The 17,656-nt window shown below is 47.7% G+C and overlaps 4 non-coding genes across 4 annotated transcripts; 1 reads left to right on the top strand and 3 right to left on the bottom strand.

Annotated features, from left to right (window-relative positions):
• Positions 1–10,203: 10,203 nt before the first annotated feature.
• Positions 10,204–10,276, bottom strand: TRNAS-GCU (transfer RNA serine (anticodon GCU)). The gene has a single exon. It is a non-coding gene; the product is annotated as a tRNA-Ser (tRNA).
• Positions 10,277–13,138: 2,862 nt separating this feature from the next.
• TRNAR-UCU (transfer RNA arginine (anticodon UCU)) lies at positions 13,139–13,211 on the bottom strand. Its single transcript has one exon. It is a non-coding gene; the product is annotated as a tRNA-Arg (tRNA).
• A 3,449-nt stretch (positions 13,212–16,660) lies between these two features.
• On the bottom strand, positions 16,661–16,733 carry TRNAY-GUA (transfer RNA tyrosine (anticodon GUA)). The gene has a single exon. It is a non-coding gene; the product is annotated as a tRNA-Tyr (tRNA).
• A 615-nt stretch (positions 16,734–17,348) lies between these two features.
• Positions 17,349–17,421, top strand: TRNAS-GCU (transfer RNA serine (anticodon GCU)). The gene has a single exon. It is a non-coding gene; the product is annotated as a tRNA-Ser (tRNA).
• The last annotated feature ends 235 nt before the right edge of the window (positions 17,422–17,656 follow it).

The raw sequence follows: 17,656 nt of genomic DNA, 5'->3' as shown, positions 1-17,656 counted from the left end.
ATGTAGCGTAAAAAGTCAAAACTTTTCCACAATACGTGACAACCATTTAATTTCTGAGCTTCCGTGGCTCAATGGTTTGCGCGTTCGGCTGTTAACCAATAGGTTGGTGGTTCGAGACCACCCGGAAGCGGTGTTGTGGGATCTCAAATGTAACGTATAAAGCCAAAGTTTTTCCACAATACCTGACGACCGTTTAATATTTGGACCCACAACACCGCTTCCGGGTGGTCTCGAACCACCAACCTATTGGTTAACAGCCGAACGCGCAAAACATTGAGCCACGGAAGCTCAGAAATTAAATGTTCGTCAGGTTTTGTGTAAAAACTCTTACTTTTTTTCGTTACATCTGAGACCTCAAAACACCGCTCCCGGGTGGTTTCGAACCACCAACCTATTGGTTAACAGCCGAACGCGCTAACCATTTAGCCACGAAAGCTCAGAAATTAAATGGTTGTCAGGTATTGTGAAAACGTTATGACTTTTCACGCTACATCTGAGACCCCACAACACCTCTCTAGGGTGGGCTCGAACGACCAATCTTTCGGTTAACAGCTGAACGCGCTAACCATTGCGCCACGGAAGCCCAATAATTAAATGTTCGTCAGAATTTGTGGAAAAACTCTTACTTTTTTCGTTACATGTGAGACCTCACAACACCTCTCCCGGGTGGTCTCGAACCACCAACCTTTCGGTTAACAGCTGAACGCGCTAACCATTGCGCCACGGAAGCCCAAAAATTAAATGTGCTTCAGGTATTGTGGAAAAACTTTGCCTTTGTACGTTACATTTCAGATCCCACAACACCGCTCCCGGGTGGGCTCGAACCACCAACCTATTGGTTAACAGCCGAACGCGCTAACCATTGCGCCACGGAAGCTCAGAAATTAAATGGTTGTCACGTATTGTGGAAAAGTTTTGACTTTTTACGCTACATCTGAGACCCCAAAACACCTCTCCCGGGTGGTCTCGAACCACCAACCTTTCGGTTAACAGCTGAACGCGCTAACCATTGCGCCACGGAAGACCAAAAATTAAATGGTCGTCAGGTATTGTGGAAAAACTTTGGCTTTGTACGTTACATTTGAGATCCCACAACACTGCTCCCGGGTGGGCTCGAACCACCATCCTATTGGTTAACAGCCGAACGCGCTAAACATTGAGCCACGAAAGCTCAGAAATTAAATGGTTGTCACGTATTGTGGAAAAGTTTTGACTTTTTACGCTACATCTGAGACCCCACAACACCTCTCCCGGGTGGTCTCGAACCACCAACCTTTCGGTTAACAGCTGAACGCGCTAACCATTGCGCCACGGAAGCCCAAAAATTAAATGGTCTTCAGGTATTGTGGAAAAACTTTGCCTTTGTACGTTACATTTGAGATCCCACAACACCGCTCCCGGGTGGGCTCGAACCACCAACCTATTGGTTAACAGCCGAACGCGCTAAACATTGAGCCACGAAAGCTCAGAAATTAAATGGTTGTCACGTATTGTGGAAAAGTTTTGACTTTTTACGCTACATCTGAGACCCCACAACACCTCTCCCGGGTGGTCTCGAGTCACCAACCTTTCGGTTAACAGCTGAACGCGCTAACCATTGCGCCACGGAAGACCAAATATTAAATGGTCGTCAGGTATTGTGGAAAAACTTTGGCTTTATACGTTACATTTGAGATCCCACAACACCTCTCTTGGGTGGGCTCGAACCACCAACCTTTCGGTTAACAGCCGAACGCGCTAATCATTGCTCCACGGAAGTCCAAAAATTAAATGATCGTCAGGTATTGTGGTAACTTTCGCTTTGTACGTTACATTTGAGATCCCACAACACCGCTCCCGGGTGGGCTTGAACCACCAACCTTTCGGTTAACAGCTGAACGCGCTAACCATTGCGCCACGGAAGCCCAATAATTAAATGTTCGTCAGAATTTGTGGAAAAACTCTTACTTTTTTCGTTACATCTGAGACCTCACAACACCGCTCACGGGTGGGCTCGAACCACCAACCTATTGGTTAAAAGCCGAACGCGCTAACCATTAGCCACGGAAGCTCAGAAATTAAATGGTTGTCAGGTATTGTGAAAAAGTTATGACTTTTCACGCTACATCTGAGACCTCACAAAACCGCTCTCGGGTGGGCTCGAACCACCAACCTTGTGAATAACAGCTGAGCGCGCTAACCATTGCCCCACGAAAGCCCAAAAATTAAATGGTCGTCAGGTATTGTGGAAAAACTTTGGCTTTGTACGTTACATTTGAGATCCCACAACACCGCTCCCGGGTGGGCTCGAACCACCAACCTATTGGTTAACAGCCGAACGCGCTAAACATTGAGCCACGAAAGCTCAGAAAGTAAATGGTTGTCACGTATTGTGGAAAAGTTTTGACTTTTTATGCTACATCTGAGACCCCACAACACCTCTCCCGGGTGGTCTCGAACCACCAACCTTTCGGTTAACAGCTGAACGCGCTAACCATTGCGCCACGGAAGCCCAAAAATTAAATGTTCGTCTGGTTTTGTGTAAAAACTCTTACTTTTTTTCGTTACATCTGAAACCTCACAACACCGCTTCCGGGTGGGCTCGAACCACCAACCTATTGGTTAACAGCCGAACGCGCTAACCATTGAGCCACGAAAGCTCAGAAATTAAATGGTTGTCACGTATTGTGGAAAAGTTTTGACTTTTTACGCTACATCTGAGACCCCACAACACCTCTCCCGGGTGGTCTCGAACCACCAACCTTTCGGTTAACAGCTGAACGCGCTAACCATTGCTCGACGGAAGTCCAAATATTAAATGGTCGTCAGGTATTGTGGAAAAACTTTGGCTTTATACGTTACATTTGAGATCTCACAACACCTCTCTTGGGTGGGCTCGAACCACCAACCGTTCGGTTAACAGCCGAACGCGCTAACCATTGCTCCACGGAAGTCCAAATATTAAATGGTCGTCAGGTATTGTGGAAAAACTTTGGCTTTATACGTTACATTTGAGATCCCACAACACCTCTCTTGGGTGGGCTCGAACCACCAACCTTTCGGTTAACAGCCGAACGCGCTAACCATTGCTCCACGGAAGTCCAAAAATTAAATGATCGTCAGGTATTGTGGTAACTTTCGCTTTGTACGTTACATTTGAGATCCCACAACACCGCTCCCGGGTGGGCTCGAACCACCAACCTTTCGGTTAACAGCTGAACGCGCTAACCATTGCGCCACGGAAGCCCAATAATTAAATGTTCGTCAGAATTTGTGGAAAAACTCTTACTTTTTTCGTTACATCTGAGACCTCACAACACCGCTCACGGGTGGGCTCGAACCACCAACCTATTGGTTAAAAGCCGAACGCGCTAACCATTAGCCACGGAAGCTCAGAAATTAAATGGTTGTCAGGTATTGTGAAAAAGTTATGACTTTTCACGCTACATCTGAGACCCCACAACACCTCTCTAGGGTGGGCTCGAACGACCAATCTTTCGGTTAACAGCTGACCGCGCTAACCATTGCGCCACGGAAGCCCAATAATTAAATGTTCGTCAGAATTTGTGGAAAAACTCTTACTTTTTTCGTTACATCTGAGACCCCACAACACCTCTCTTGGGTGGGCTCGAACCACCAACCTTTCGGTTAACAGCCGAACGCGCTAACCATTGCTCCACGGAAGTCCAAATATTATATGGTCGTCAGGTATTGTGGAAAAACTTTGGCTTTATACGTTACATTTGAGATCCCACAACACCGCTTCCGGGTGGTCTCGAACCACCAACCTATTGGTTAACAGCCGAACGCGCAAACCATTGAGCCACGGAAGCTCAGAAATTAAATGGTTGTCAAGTATTGTGGAAAAGTTTTGACTTTTTACGCTACATCTGAGACCCCACAACACCGCTCCCGGATGGGCTCGAACCACCAACCTTTCGATTAACAGCCGAACGCGCTAACCATTGCGCCACGGAAGCCCAAAAATTAAATGGTCGTCAGGTATTGTGGAAAAACTTTCGCTTTTTACGTTACAATTGAGACCCCACAACACCGCTTCCGGGTGGGCTCGAATCACCAACCTTTTGAATAACAGCTGAACGCGCTAACCATTGCGCCACGGAAGCCCAAAATTTATATGGTCGTCAGGTATTGTGGAAAAACTTTGACTTTTTACGTCACATCTGAGACCTCACAACACCGCTCCCGGATGGGCTCGTACCACCAACCTTTCGATTAACAGCTGAACACGCTAACCATTGCGCCACGGAAGCCCAAAAATTAAACGTTCCTCAGTTATTGTGGAAAAACTCTGGCATTTTACGTTACATCTGAGACGTCACAACACCGCTTCCGGGAGGGCTCAAACCACCAGTCTTTGAATAGCAGCTGAACGCGCTAACCATTACACCACGGAAGCCCAAAAATTAAATGTTCGTCAGATATTGTGGAAAAACTCTGACATTTTACGTCACATCTGAGACGTCACAACACCGCACCCGGGAGGACTCAAACCACCAGTCTTTCGAATAGCAGCTGAACGCGCTAACCATTGCGACACGGAAGCCCAAAAATTAAATGTTCGTCAGGTATTGAGGAAAAACCTTGACTTTTTACGTAACATCTGAGACCTCACAACACCGCTCCCGGATGGGCTCGAGCCACCAACCTTTCGGTTAACAGCCGAACGCACTAACCTTTGCGCCACGGAAGCCCAAAAACTAAATGGTCGTCAGGTATTGTGGAAAAACTTTGACTTTTTACCTCACATCTGAGACCTCACAACACCGCTCCCGGGTGGGCTCGAATCACCAACCTTTTGAATAACAGCTGAACGCGCTAACCATTGCGCCACGGAAGCCCAAAATTTATATGGTCGTCAGGTATTGTGGAAAAACTTTGACTTTTTACGTCACATCTGAGACCTCACAACACCGCTCCCGGATGGGCTCGTACCACCAACCTTTCGGTTAAAAGCCGAACGCGCTAACCTTTGCGCCACGGAAGCCCAAAAATGAAATGGTCGTCAGGTATTGTGGAAAAACCTTGACTTTTTTCGTCACATCTGAGACCTCACAACACCGCTCCAGGGTGGGCTCGAACAACCAACCTTTTGAATAACAGCTGAGCACGCTAACCACTGCGCCACGGAAGCCCAAAAATAATATTGTCGTCAGGTATTGTGGAAAAACCTTAACTTTTTACGTCACATCTGAGACCTCACAACACCGCTCCCGGATAGGCTCGAACCACCAACCTTATGAATAACAGCTGAGCACGCTAACCACTGCGCCACGGAAGCCCAAAAATAATATTGTCGTCAGGTATTGTGGAAAAACCTTGACTTTTTACGTCACATCTGAGACCTCACAACACCGCTCCCGGATAGGCTCGAACCACCAACCTTTCGGTTAACAGCCGAACGCGCTAACCACTGCGCCACGGAAGCCCAAAAATAATATTGTCGTCAGGTATTGTGGAAAAACTTTGAATTTTTACGTCACATCTGAGACCTCACAACACCGCTCCCGGGTGGGCTCGAATCACCAACCTTTTGAATAACAGCTGAACGGGCTAACCATTGCGCCACGGAAGCTCAGAAATAAAATGGTTATCACGTATTGTGGAAAAGCTTTGAATTTTTACGTTACATCTGAGACCCCAAAACACCTCTCCCGGGTGGGCTCGAACCACCAACCTTTCGGTTAACAGCCGAACGCGCTAACCAATGCGCCACGGAAGCCCAAAAATTAAATGATCGTCATGTATTGTGGAAAAACTTTGACTTTTTACGTCTCATCTGAGACCTCACAACACCGCTCGCGGGTGGGCTCGAACCACCAGCCTTTTGAATAACAGTTGAGCACGCTAACCATTGCGCCACGGAAGCCCAAAAATAATATTGTCGTCAGGTATTGTGGAAAAACCTTGACTTTTTACGTCACATCTGAGACCTCACAACACCGCTCCCGGGTGGGCTCGAACCACCAACCTTATGAATAACAGCTGAGCACGCTAACCACTGCGCCACGGAAGCCCAAAAATAATATTGTCGTCAGGTATTGTGGAAAAACCTTGACTTTTTACGTCACATCTGAGACCTCACAACACCGCTCCCGGATAGGCTCGAACCACCAACCTTTCGGTTAACAGCCGAACGCGCTAACCTTTGCGCCACGGAAGCCCAAAAATGAAATGGTCGTCAGGTATTGTGGAAAAACTTTGAATTTTTACGTCACATCTGAGACCTCACAACACCGCTCCCGGGTGGGCTCGAATCACCAACCTTTTGAATAACAGCTGAACGGGCTAACCATTGCGCCACGGAAGCTCAAAATTTATATGGTCGTCAGGTATTGTGGAAAAACTTTGACTTTTTACGTCACATCTGAGATCTCACAACACCGCTCCCGGATGGGCTCGTACCACCAACCTTTCGGTTAACAGCCGAACGCGCTAACCTTTGCGCCACGGAAGCCCAAAAATGAAATGGTCGTCAGGTATTGTGGAAAAACCTTGACTTTTTCGTCACATCCGAGACCTCACAACACCGCTCCCGGGTGGGCTCGAACCACCAACCTTTTGAATAACAGCTGATCACGCTAACCACTGCGCCACGGAAGCCCAAAAGTAATATTGTCGTCAGGTATTGTGGAAAAACCTTGACTTTTTACGTCACATCTAAGACCTCACAACACCGCTCCCGGATAGGCTCGAACCACCAACCTTTCGGTTAACAGCCGAACGCGCTAACCTTTGCGCCACGGAAGCTCAGAAATAAAATGGTTATCACGTATTGTGGAAAAACTTTGAATTTTTACGTCACATCTGAGACCTCACAACACCGCTCCCGGGTGGGCTCGAATCACCAACCTTTTGAATAACAGCTGAACGGCCTAACCATTGCGCCACGGAAGCTCAAAATTTGTATGGTCGTCAGGTATTGTGGAAAAACTTTGACTTTTTACCTCACATCTGAGACCTCACAACACCGCTCCCGGATGGGCTCGTACCACCAACCTTTCGGTTAACAGCCGAACGCGCTAACCTTTGCGCCACGGAAGCCCAAAAATGAAATGGTCGTCAGGTATTGTGGAAAAACCTTGACTTTTTTCGTCACATCTGAGACCTCACAACACCGCTCCCGGGTGGGCTCGAACCACCAACCTTTTGAATAACAGCTGAGCACGCTAACCACTGCGCCACGGAAGCCCAAAAGTAATATTGTCGTCAGGTATTGTGGAAAAACCTTGACTTTTACGTCACATCTAAGACCTCACAACACCGCTCCCGGATAGGCTCGAACCACCAACCTTTCGGTTAACAGCCGAACGCGCTAACCTTTGCGCCACGGAAGCTCAGAAATAAAATGGTTATCACGTATTGTGGAAAAACTTTGAATTTTTACGTCACATCTGAGACCTCACAACACCGCTCCCGGGTGGGCTCGAATCACCAACCTTTTGAATAACAGCTGAACGGCCTAACCATTGCGCCACGGAAGCTCAAAATTTGTATGGTCGTCAGGTATTGTGGAAAAACTTTGACTTTTTACGTCACATCTGAGACCTCACAACACCGCTCCCGGATGGGCTCGTACCACCAACCTTTCGGTTAACAGCCGAACGCGCTAACCTTTGCGCCACGGAAGCCCAAAAATGAAATGGTCGTCAGGTATTGTGGAAAAACCTTGACTTTTTTCGTCACATCTGAGACCTCACAACACCGCTCCCGGGTGGGCTCGAACCACCAACCTTTTGAATAACAGCTGAGCACGCTAACCACTGCGCCACGGAAGCCCAAAAATAATATTGTCGTCAGGTATTGTGGAAAAACCTTGACTTTTTACGTCACATCTAAGACCTCACAACACCGCTCCCGGATAGGCTCGAACCACCAACCTTTCGGTTAACAGCCGAACGCGCTAACCTTTGCGCCACGGAAGCTCAGAAATAAAATGGTTATCACGTATTGTGGAAAAACTTTGAATTTTTACGTCACATCTGAGACCTCACAACACCGCTCCCGGGTGGGCTCGAATCACCAACCTTTTGAATAACAGCTGAACGGCCTAACCATTGCGCCACGGAAGCTCAAAATTTGTATGGTCGTCAGGTATTGTGGAAAAACTTTGACTTTTTACGTCACATCTGAGACCTCACAACACCGCTCCCGGATGGGCTCGTACCACCAACCTTTCGGTTAACAGCCGAACGCGCTAACCTTTGCGCCACGGAAGCCCAAAAATGAAATGGTCGTCAGGTATTGTGGAAAAACCTTGACTTTTTTCGTCACATCTGAGACCTCACAACACCGCTCCCGGGTGGGCTCGAACCACCAACCTTTTGAATAACAGCTGAGCACGCTAACCACTGCGCCACGGAAGCCCAAAAATAATATTGTCGTCAGGTATTGTGGAAAAACCTTGACTTTTTACGTCACATCTAAGACCTCACAACACCGCTCCCGGATAGGCTCGAACCACCAACCTTTCGGTTAACAGCCGAACGCGCTAACCTTTGCGCCACGGAAGCTCAGAAATAAAATGGTTATCACGTATTGTGGAAAAACTTTGAATTTTTACGTCACATCTGAGACCTCACAACACCGCTCCCGGGTGGGCTCGAATCACCAACCTTTTGAATAACAGCTGAACGGCCTAACCATTGCGCCACGGAAGCTCAAAATTTGTATGGTCGTCAGGTATTGTGGAAAAACTTTGACTTTTTACGTCACATCTGAGACCTCACAACACCGCTCCCGGATGGGCTCGTACCACCAACCTTTCGGTTAACAGCCGAACGCGCTAACCTTTGCGCCACGGAAGCCCAAAAATGAAATGGTCGTCAGGTATTGTGGAAAAACCTTGACTTTTTTCGTCACATCTGAGACCTCACAACACCGCTCCCGGGTGGGCTCGAACCACCAACCTTTTGAATAACAGCTGAGCACGCTAACCACTGCGCCACGGAAGCCCAAAAATAATATTGTCGTCAGGTATTGTGGAAAAACCTTGACTTTTTACGTCACATCTGAGACCTCACAACACCGCTCCCGGATAGGCTCGAACCACCAACCTTTCGGTTAACAGCCGAACGCGCTAACCTTTGCGCCACGGAAGCTCAGAAATAAAATGGTTATCACGTATTGTGGAAAAGCTTTGAATTTTTACGTTACATCTGAGACCCCAAAACACCTCTCCCGGGTGGGCTCGAACCACCAACCTTTCGGTTAACAGCCGAACGCGCTAACCAATGCGCCACGGAAGCCCAAAAATTAAATGATCGTCATGTATTGTGGAAAAACTTTGACTTTTTACGTCTCATCTGAGACCTCACAACACCGCTCGCGGGTGGGCTCGAACCACTAGCCTTTTGAATAACAGTTGAGCACGCTAACCATTGCGCCACGGAAGCCCAAAAATAATATTGTCGTCAGGTATTGTGGAAAAACCTTGACTTTTTACGTCACATCTGAGACCTCACAACACCGCTCCCGGGTGGGCTCGAACCACCAACCTTATGAATAACAGCTGAGCACGCTAACCACTGCGCCACGGAAGCCCAAAAATAATATTGTCGTCAGGTATTGTGGAAAAACCTTGACTTTTTACGTCACATCTGAGACCTCACAACACCGCTCCCGGATAGGCTCGAACCACCAACCTTTCGGTTAACAGCCGAACGCGCTAACCTTTGCGCCACGGAAGCCCAAAAATGAAATGGCCGTCAGGTATTGTGGAAAAACTTTGAATTTTTACGTCACATCTGAGACCACACAACACCGCTCCCGGGTGGGCTCGAATCACCAACCTTTTGAATAACAGCTGAACGGGCTAACCATTGCGCCACGGAAGCCCAAAATTTATATGGTCGTCAGGTATTGTGGAAAAACTTTGACTTTTTAAGTCACATCTGAGACCTCACAACACCGCTACCGGATGGGCTCGTACCACCAACCTTTCGATTAACAGCTGAACACGCTAATCATTGCGCCACGGAAGCCCAAAAATTAAACGTTCGTCAGTTATTGTGGAAAAACTCTGGCATTTTACGTTACATCTGAGACGTCACAACACCGCTTCCGGGAGGGCTCAAACCACCAGTCTTTGAATAGCTGCTGAACGCGCTAACCATTACACCACGGAAGCCCAAAAATTAAATGTTCGTCAGATATTGTGGAAAAACTCTGACATTTTACGTCACATCTGAGACCTCACAACACCGCTCCCGGATGGGCTCGAGCCACCAACCTTTCGGTTAGCAGCCGAACGCACTAACCTTTGCGCCACGGAAGCCCAAAAACTAAATGGTCGTCAGGTATTGTGGAAAAACTTTGACTTTTTACCTCACATCTGAGACCTCACAACACCGCTCCCGGATGGGCTCGAACCACCAAACTTTCGGTTAACAGCCGAACGCGCTAACCTTTGCGCCACGGAAGCCCAAAAATGAAATGGTCGTCAGGTATTGTGGAAAAACCTTGACTTTTTTCGTCACATCCGAGACCTCACAACACCGCTCCCGGGTGGGCTCGAACCACCAACCTTTTGAATAACAGCTGATCACGCTAACCACTGCGCCACGGAAGCCCAAAAGTAATATTGTCGTCAGGTATTGTGGAAAAACCTTGACTTTTTACGTCACATCTAAGACCTCACAACACCGCTCCCGGATAGGCTCGAACCACCAACCTTTCGGTTAACAGCCGAACGCGCTAACCTTTGCGCCACGGAAGCTCAGAAATAAAATGGTTATCACGTATTGTGGAAAAACTTTGAATTTTTACGTCACATCTGAGACCTCACAACACCGCTCCCGGGTGGGCTCGAATCACCAACCTTTTGAATAACAGCTGAACGGCCTAACCATTGCGCCACGGAAGCTCAAAATTTATATGGTCGTCAGGTATTGTGGAAAAACTTTGACTTTTTACGTCACATCTGAGACCTCACAACACCGCTCCCGGATGGGCTCGTACCACCAACCTTTCGGTTAACAGCCGAACGCGCTAACCTTTGCGCCACGGAAGCCCAAAAATGAAATGGTCGTCAGGTATTGTGGAAAAACCTTGACTTTTTTCGTCACATCTGAGACCTCACAACACCGCTCCCGGGTGGGCTCGAACCACCAACCTTTTGAATAACAGCTGAGCACGCTAACCACTGCGCCACGGAAGCCCAAAAATAATATTGTCGTCAGGTATTGTGGAAAAACCTTGACTTTTTACGTCACATCTGAGACCTCACAACACCGCTCCCGGGTGGGCTCGAACCACCAACCTTATGAATAACAGCTGAGCACGCTAACCACTGCGCCACGGAAGCCCAAAAATAATATTGTCGTCAGGTATTGTGGAAAAACCTTGACTTTTTACGTCACATCTGAGACCTCACAACACCGCTCCCGGATAGGCTCGAACCACCAACCTTTCGGTTAACAGCCGAACGCGCTAACCTTTGCGCCACGGAAGCCCAAAAATGAAATGGCCGTCAGGTATTGTGGAAAAACTTTGAATTTTTACGTCACATCTGAGACCACACAACACCGCTCCCGGGTGGGCTCGAATCACCAACCTTTTGAATAACAGCTGAACGGGCTAACCATTGCGCCACGGAAGCCCAAAATTTATATGGCCGTCAGGTATTGTGGAAAAACTTTGACTTTTTACGTCACATCTGAGACCTCACAACACCGCTACCGGATGGGCTCGTACCACCAACCTTTCGATTAACAGCTGAACACGCTAACCATTGCGCCACGGAAGCCCAAAAATTAAACGTTCGTCAGTTATTGTGGAAAAACTCTGGCATTTTACGTTACATCTGAGACGTCACAACACCGCTTCCGGGAGGGCTCAAACCACCAGTCTTTGAATAGCTGCTGAACGCGCTAACCATTACACCACGGAAGCCCAAAAATTAAATGTTCGTCAGATATTGTGGAAAAACTCTGACATTTTACGTCACATCTGAGACCTCACAACACCGCTCCCGGATGGGCTCGAGCCACCAACCTTTCGGTTAACAGCCGAACGCACTAACCTTTGCGCCACGGAAGCCCAAAAACTAAATGGTCGTCAGGTATTGTGGAAAAACTTTGACTTTTTACCTCACATCTGAGACCTCACAACACCGCTCCCGGATGGGCTCGAACCACCAAACTTTCGGTTAACAGCCGAACGCGCTAACCATTGAGCCACGGAAGCTCTGAAATTAAATGGTCGTCAGGTATTGTGGAAAAACTTTGACATTTTACGTAACATCTGAGACCTCATAGCACCGCTCCCGGGTGTGCTTGAACCACCAACCTTTCCGTTAACAGCCGAACGCGCTAACCATTGCGCCACGGAAGCCCAAAAATTAAATGTTCACAGGTATTGTGGAAAAACTCTGACTTTTTACGTTACATTTCAGACCTCACAACACCGCTCCCGGATGGGCTCGAACCACCAACCTTTCGGTTAACAGCCGAACGCGCTAACCATTGCGCCACGGAAGCCCAAAAATTAAATGTTCACAGGTATTGTGGAAAAACTCTCACTTTTTACGTTACATCTGAGACCTCACAAAACGCTCCCGGATGGGCTCGAACCACCAAACTTTCGGTTAAAAGCCGAACGCGCTAACCATTGCGCCACGGTAGCCCAAAAATTAAATGATCGTCAGGTATTGTGGAAAAACCTTGACTTATTACGTCACATCTGAGACCTCACAACACCGCTCCCGGGTGGGCTCGAACCACCAACTTTTTGAATAACAGCTGAGCGCGCTAACCATTGCGCCACGGAAGCCCAAAATTTAAATGGTCGTCAGGTATTTCGGAAAACCTTTGACTTTTTACGTCACATCTGAGTCCTAACAACACCGCTCCCGGGTGAGCTCGAACAACCAACCTATTGGTTAACAGCCGAACGCGCTAACCATTGAGCCACGAAAGCTCATAAAGTAAATGGTTATCACGTATTGTGGAAAAGTTTTGAATTTTTACGTTACATCTGAGACCTCACTACTCCGCTCCCGCGCGGGCTCGAACCACCAACCTTTTGAATAACAGCTAAGCGCGCTAACCGTTGCGCCACGGAAGCCCAAAAATTAAATGATCGTCAGGTATTGTGGAAAAAATCTGACTTTTTACGTTACATCTGAGACCTCACATAACGCTCCCGGATGGGCTCGAACCACCAAACTTTCGGTTAGAAGCCGAACGCGCTAACCATTGAGCCACGGAAGCTCTGAAATTAAATGGTCGTCAGGTATTGTGGAAAAACTTTGACTAATTACGTCACATCTGAGACCTCACAACACAGCTCACGGATGGGCTCGAACCACCAACCATTTGGTTAACAGCCGAACGCGCTACTCATTGAGCCACGGAAGCTCAGAAGTTAAATGGTTGTCACGTATTGTGGAAAAGCGTTGACTTTTTACGCTACATCTGAGACCCACCACACCTCTCCCGGGTGGGCTCGAACCACCAACCTTTCGGTTAAAAGCTGAAAGCGCTAACCATTGCGCCACGGAAGCCCAAAAATTAAATGTTCGTCAGGTATTGTGGAAAAATTCTCACATTTTACGTTACATCTGAGACGTCACAACACCGCTCCCGGGAGGGCTCAAACCACCAGTCTTTTTAATAGCAGCTGAACGCGCTAACCATTGCGCCACGGTAGCCCAAAAATTAAATGGCCGTCAGGTATTGTGGAAAACCTTTGGCTTTCTACGTTACATTTGAGATCCCACAACACCGCTCCCGGGTAGGCTCGAACCACCAACCTATTGGTTAACAGCCGAACGCACTAACCTTTGCGCCACGGAAGCTCAAAAATTAAATGGTCGTCAGGTATTGTGGAAAAACTTTGACTTTTTACCTCACATCTGAGACCTCACAACACCGCTCCCGGATGGGCTCGAACCACCAAATTTTCGGTTAACAGCCGAACGCGCTAACCATTGAGCCACGGAAGCCCAAAAATTAAATGGTCGTCAGGTATTGTGGAAAACCTTTGGCTTTCAACGTTACATTTGAGATCCCACAACACCGCTCCCGGGTGGGCTCGAACCACCAACCTATTGGTTAAAAGCTGAACGCGCTAACCATTGAGCCACGGAAGCTCAGAAATTAAATGGTTGTCACGTATTGTGGAAAATATTTGACTTTTTACGCTACATCTGAGACCCCACAACACCGCTCCCGGGAGGGCTCAAACCACCAGTCTTTTTGAATAGCAGCTGAACGCGCTAACCATTGCGCCACGGAAACCCAAAAATTAAATGTTCGTCAGATATTGTGGAAAAACTCTGACATTTTACGTTACATCTGAGACGTCACAACACCGCTCCCGGGAGGGCTCAAACCACCAGTCTTTTTAATAGCAGCTGAACGCGCTAACCATTGCGCCACGGAAGCCCTAAAATTAAATGGTCGTCAGGTACTGTGGAAAAACCTTGACTTTTTACGTCACATCTGAGACGTCACAACACCGCTCCCGGATGGGCTCGAGCCACCAACCTATTGGTTAACAACCGAACGCGCTAACCATTGAGCCACGGAAGCTCAGAAATTAAATGGTTGTCAGGTATTGTGGAAAAGTTATGACTTTTTACGTTACATCTGAGACCCTACAAAACCTCTCCAGGGTGTTCTCGAACCACCAACCTTTCGGTTAACAGCCGAACGCGCTAACAATTGCGCCACGGAAGCCCAAAAATTAAATTGTCGTCAGATATTGTGGAAAACCTTTGGCTTTCTACGTTACATTTGAGATCCCACAACACCGCTCCCGGGTAGGCTCGAACCACCAACCTATTGGTTAACAGCCGAACGCGCTAACCATTGAGCCTCGGAAGCTCAGAAATTAAATGATTGTCACGTATTGTGGAAAATGTTTGACTTTTTACGCTACATCTGAGACCCCACAACACCTCTCCCGCGTGGGCTCGAACCACCAACCTTTCGATTAACAGCTGAACGTGCTAACCATTGCGCCACGGAAGCCCAAAAATTAAACGTTCGTCAGGTATTGTGGAAAAACTCTGGCATTTTACGTTACATCTGAGACGTCACAACACCGCTTCCGGGAGGGCTCAAACCACCAGTCTTTGAATAGCAGCTGAACGCGCTAACCATTGCGCCACGGAAGCCCAAAAATTAAATGTTCGTCAGGTATTGAGGAAAAACCTTGACTTTTTACGTAACATCTGAGACCTCACAACACCGCTCCCGGATGGGCTCGAGCCACCAACCTTTCGGTTAACAGCCGAACGCACTAACCTTTGCGCCACGGAAGCCCAAAAATTAAATGGTCGTCAGGTATTGTGGAAAAACTTTGACTTTTTACCTCACATCTGAGACCTCAAAACACCGCTCCCGGATGGACTCGAACCACCAAACTTTCGGTTAACAGCCGAACGCGCTAACCATTGAGCCACGGAAGCTCTGAAATTAAATGGTCGTCAGGTATTGTGGAAAAACTTTGACTTTTTACGTTACATTTCAGACCTCACAACACCGCTCCCGGATGGGCTCGAACCACCAACCTTTCGGTTAACAGCCGAACGCGCTAACCATTGCGCCACGGAAGCCCAAAAATTAAATGTTCACAGGTATTGCGGAAAAACTCTGACTTTTTACGTTACATCTGAGACCTCACAAAACGCTCCCGGATGGGCTCGAACCACCAAACTTTCGGTTAAAAGCCGAACGCGCTAACCATTGCGCCACGGTAGCCCAAAATTAAATGATCGTCAGGTATTGTGGAAAAACCTTGACTTATTACGTCACATCTGAGACCTCACAACACCGCTCCCGGGTGGGCTCGAACCACCAACTTTTTGAATAACAGCTGAGCGCGCTAACCCTTGCGCCACCGAAGCCCAAAATTTAAATGGTCGTCAGGTATTTCGGAAAAACTTTCACTTTTTACGTCACATCTGAGTCCTAACAACACCGCTTCCGGGTGATCTCGAACAACCATCCTATTGGTTGACAGCCGAACTCGCTAACCATTGAGCCACGAAAGCTCATAAAGTAAATGGTTATCACGTATTGTGGAAAAGTTTTGAATTTTTACGTTACATCTGAGACCTCACTACTCCGCTCCCGCGCGGGCTCGAACCACCAACCTTTTGAATAACAGCTAAGCGCGCTAACCGTTGCGCCACGGAAGCCCAAAAATTAAATGATCGTCAGGTATTGTGGAAAAAATCTGACTTTTTACATTACATCTGAGACCTCACATAACGCTCCCGGATGGGCTCGAACCACCAAACTTTCGGTTAAAAGCCGAACGCGCTAACCATTGAGCCACGGAAGCTCTGAAATTAAATGGTCGTCAGGTATTGTGGAAAAACTTTGACTTTTTACGTAACATCTGAGACCTCATAGCACCGCTCCCAGGTGTGCTCGAACCACCAACCTTTCTGTTAACAGCCAAACGCGCTAACCATTGCGCCACGGAAGCCCAAAAATTAAATGATCGTCAGGTATTGTGGAAAAACTTTGACTTTTTACCTCACATCTGAGACCTCACAACACCGCTCCCGGGTGGGCTCGAACCACCAACCTTTTGAATAACAGCTGAGCGTGCTAACCATGGCGCCACGGAGGCCCAAAATTTATGTGGTCGTCAGGTATTGTGGAAAAATTTGACTTTTTACGTCACATCTGAAACCTCACAACACCGCTCCCGGATGGGCTCGAACCACCAACCTTTCAGTTTACCGCCGAACGCGCTAAACATTGCGCCACGGAAGCCCAAAAATTAAATGATCGTCAGGTATTGTGGAAAAACTTTGACATTTTACGTTACATCTGAGACCTCACAACACCGCTCCCGGATGGGCTCGAACCTCCAAACTTTCGGTTAAAAGCCGAACGCGCTAAACATTGCGCCACGGAAGCCCAAAAATTAAATGTTCGTCAGGTATTGAGGAAAAACCTTGACTTTTTACGTTACATCTGAGACCTCACTACTCCGCTCCCGCGCGGGCTCGAATGTAACGTGTTGTGGGGTCTCAGATGTAGCGTAAAAAGTCATAACTTTTCCACAATACCTGACAACCATTTAATTTCTGAGCTTCCGTGGCTCAATGGTTAGCGCGTTCGGCTGTTAACGAATAGGCTGGTGGTTCGAGCCCACCCTGGATAGGTGTTGTAGGGTCTCAGATGTGAAGTAAAAAGTCAAGGTTTTTCCACAATACCTGACGACCATTTAATTTTTGGGCTTCCGTGGCGCAAAGGTTAGCGCGTTCAGCTGCTATTCAAAAGACTGGTGGTTCGAGCCCACCCGGGAGCGATGTTGTGAGGTCTCAGATGTAACGAAAAAAGTAAGAGTTTTTACACAAATCCTGACGAACATTTAATTTATGGGCTTCCGTGGCGCAATGGTTAGCGCGTTCAGCTGCTAACCAATAGGTTGGTGGTTCGAGCCCACCCGGGAGCGGTGTTGTGGGATTTCTAATGTAACGTATAAAGCCAAAGTTTTTCCACAATACCTGACGACCATTTAATTTTTGGGCTTCCGTGGAGCAATGGTTAGCGCGTTCGGCTGTTAACCGAAAGGTTGGTGGTTCGAGACCACCCAAGAGAGGTGTTGTGGGGTCTCAGATGTAGCGTAAAAAGTGAAAACTTTTCCACAATACCTTACGACCATTTAATTTTTGGGCTTCCGTGGCGCA

Source organism: Phalangium opilio, unplaced genomic scaffold (assembly GCF_054372755.1).
Source record: "Phalangium opilio isolate 3A_F unplaced genomic scaffold, DU_Popi_V2 ptg001421l_1, whole genome shotgun sequence".
NCBI classification, from domain to species: domain Eukaryota; kingdom Metazoa; phylum Arthropoda; class Arachnida; order Opiliones; family Phalangiidae; genus Phalangium; species Phalangium opilio.
The sequence above is the reverse complement of the archived record's forward strand: the minus strand, read 5'-3'. Positions and strand labels throughout refer to the sequence as shown.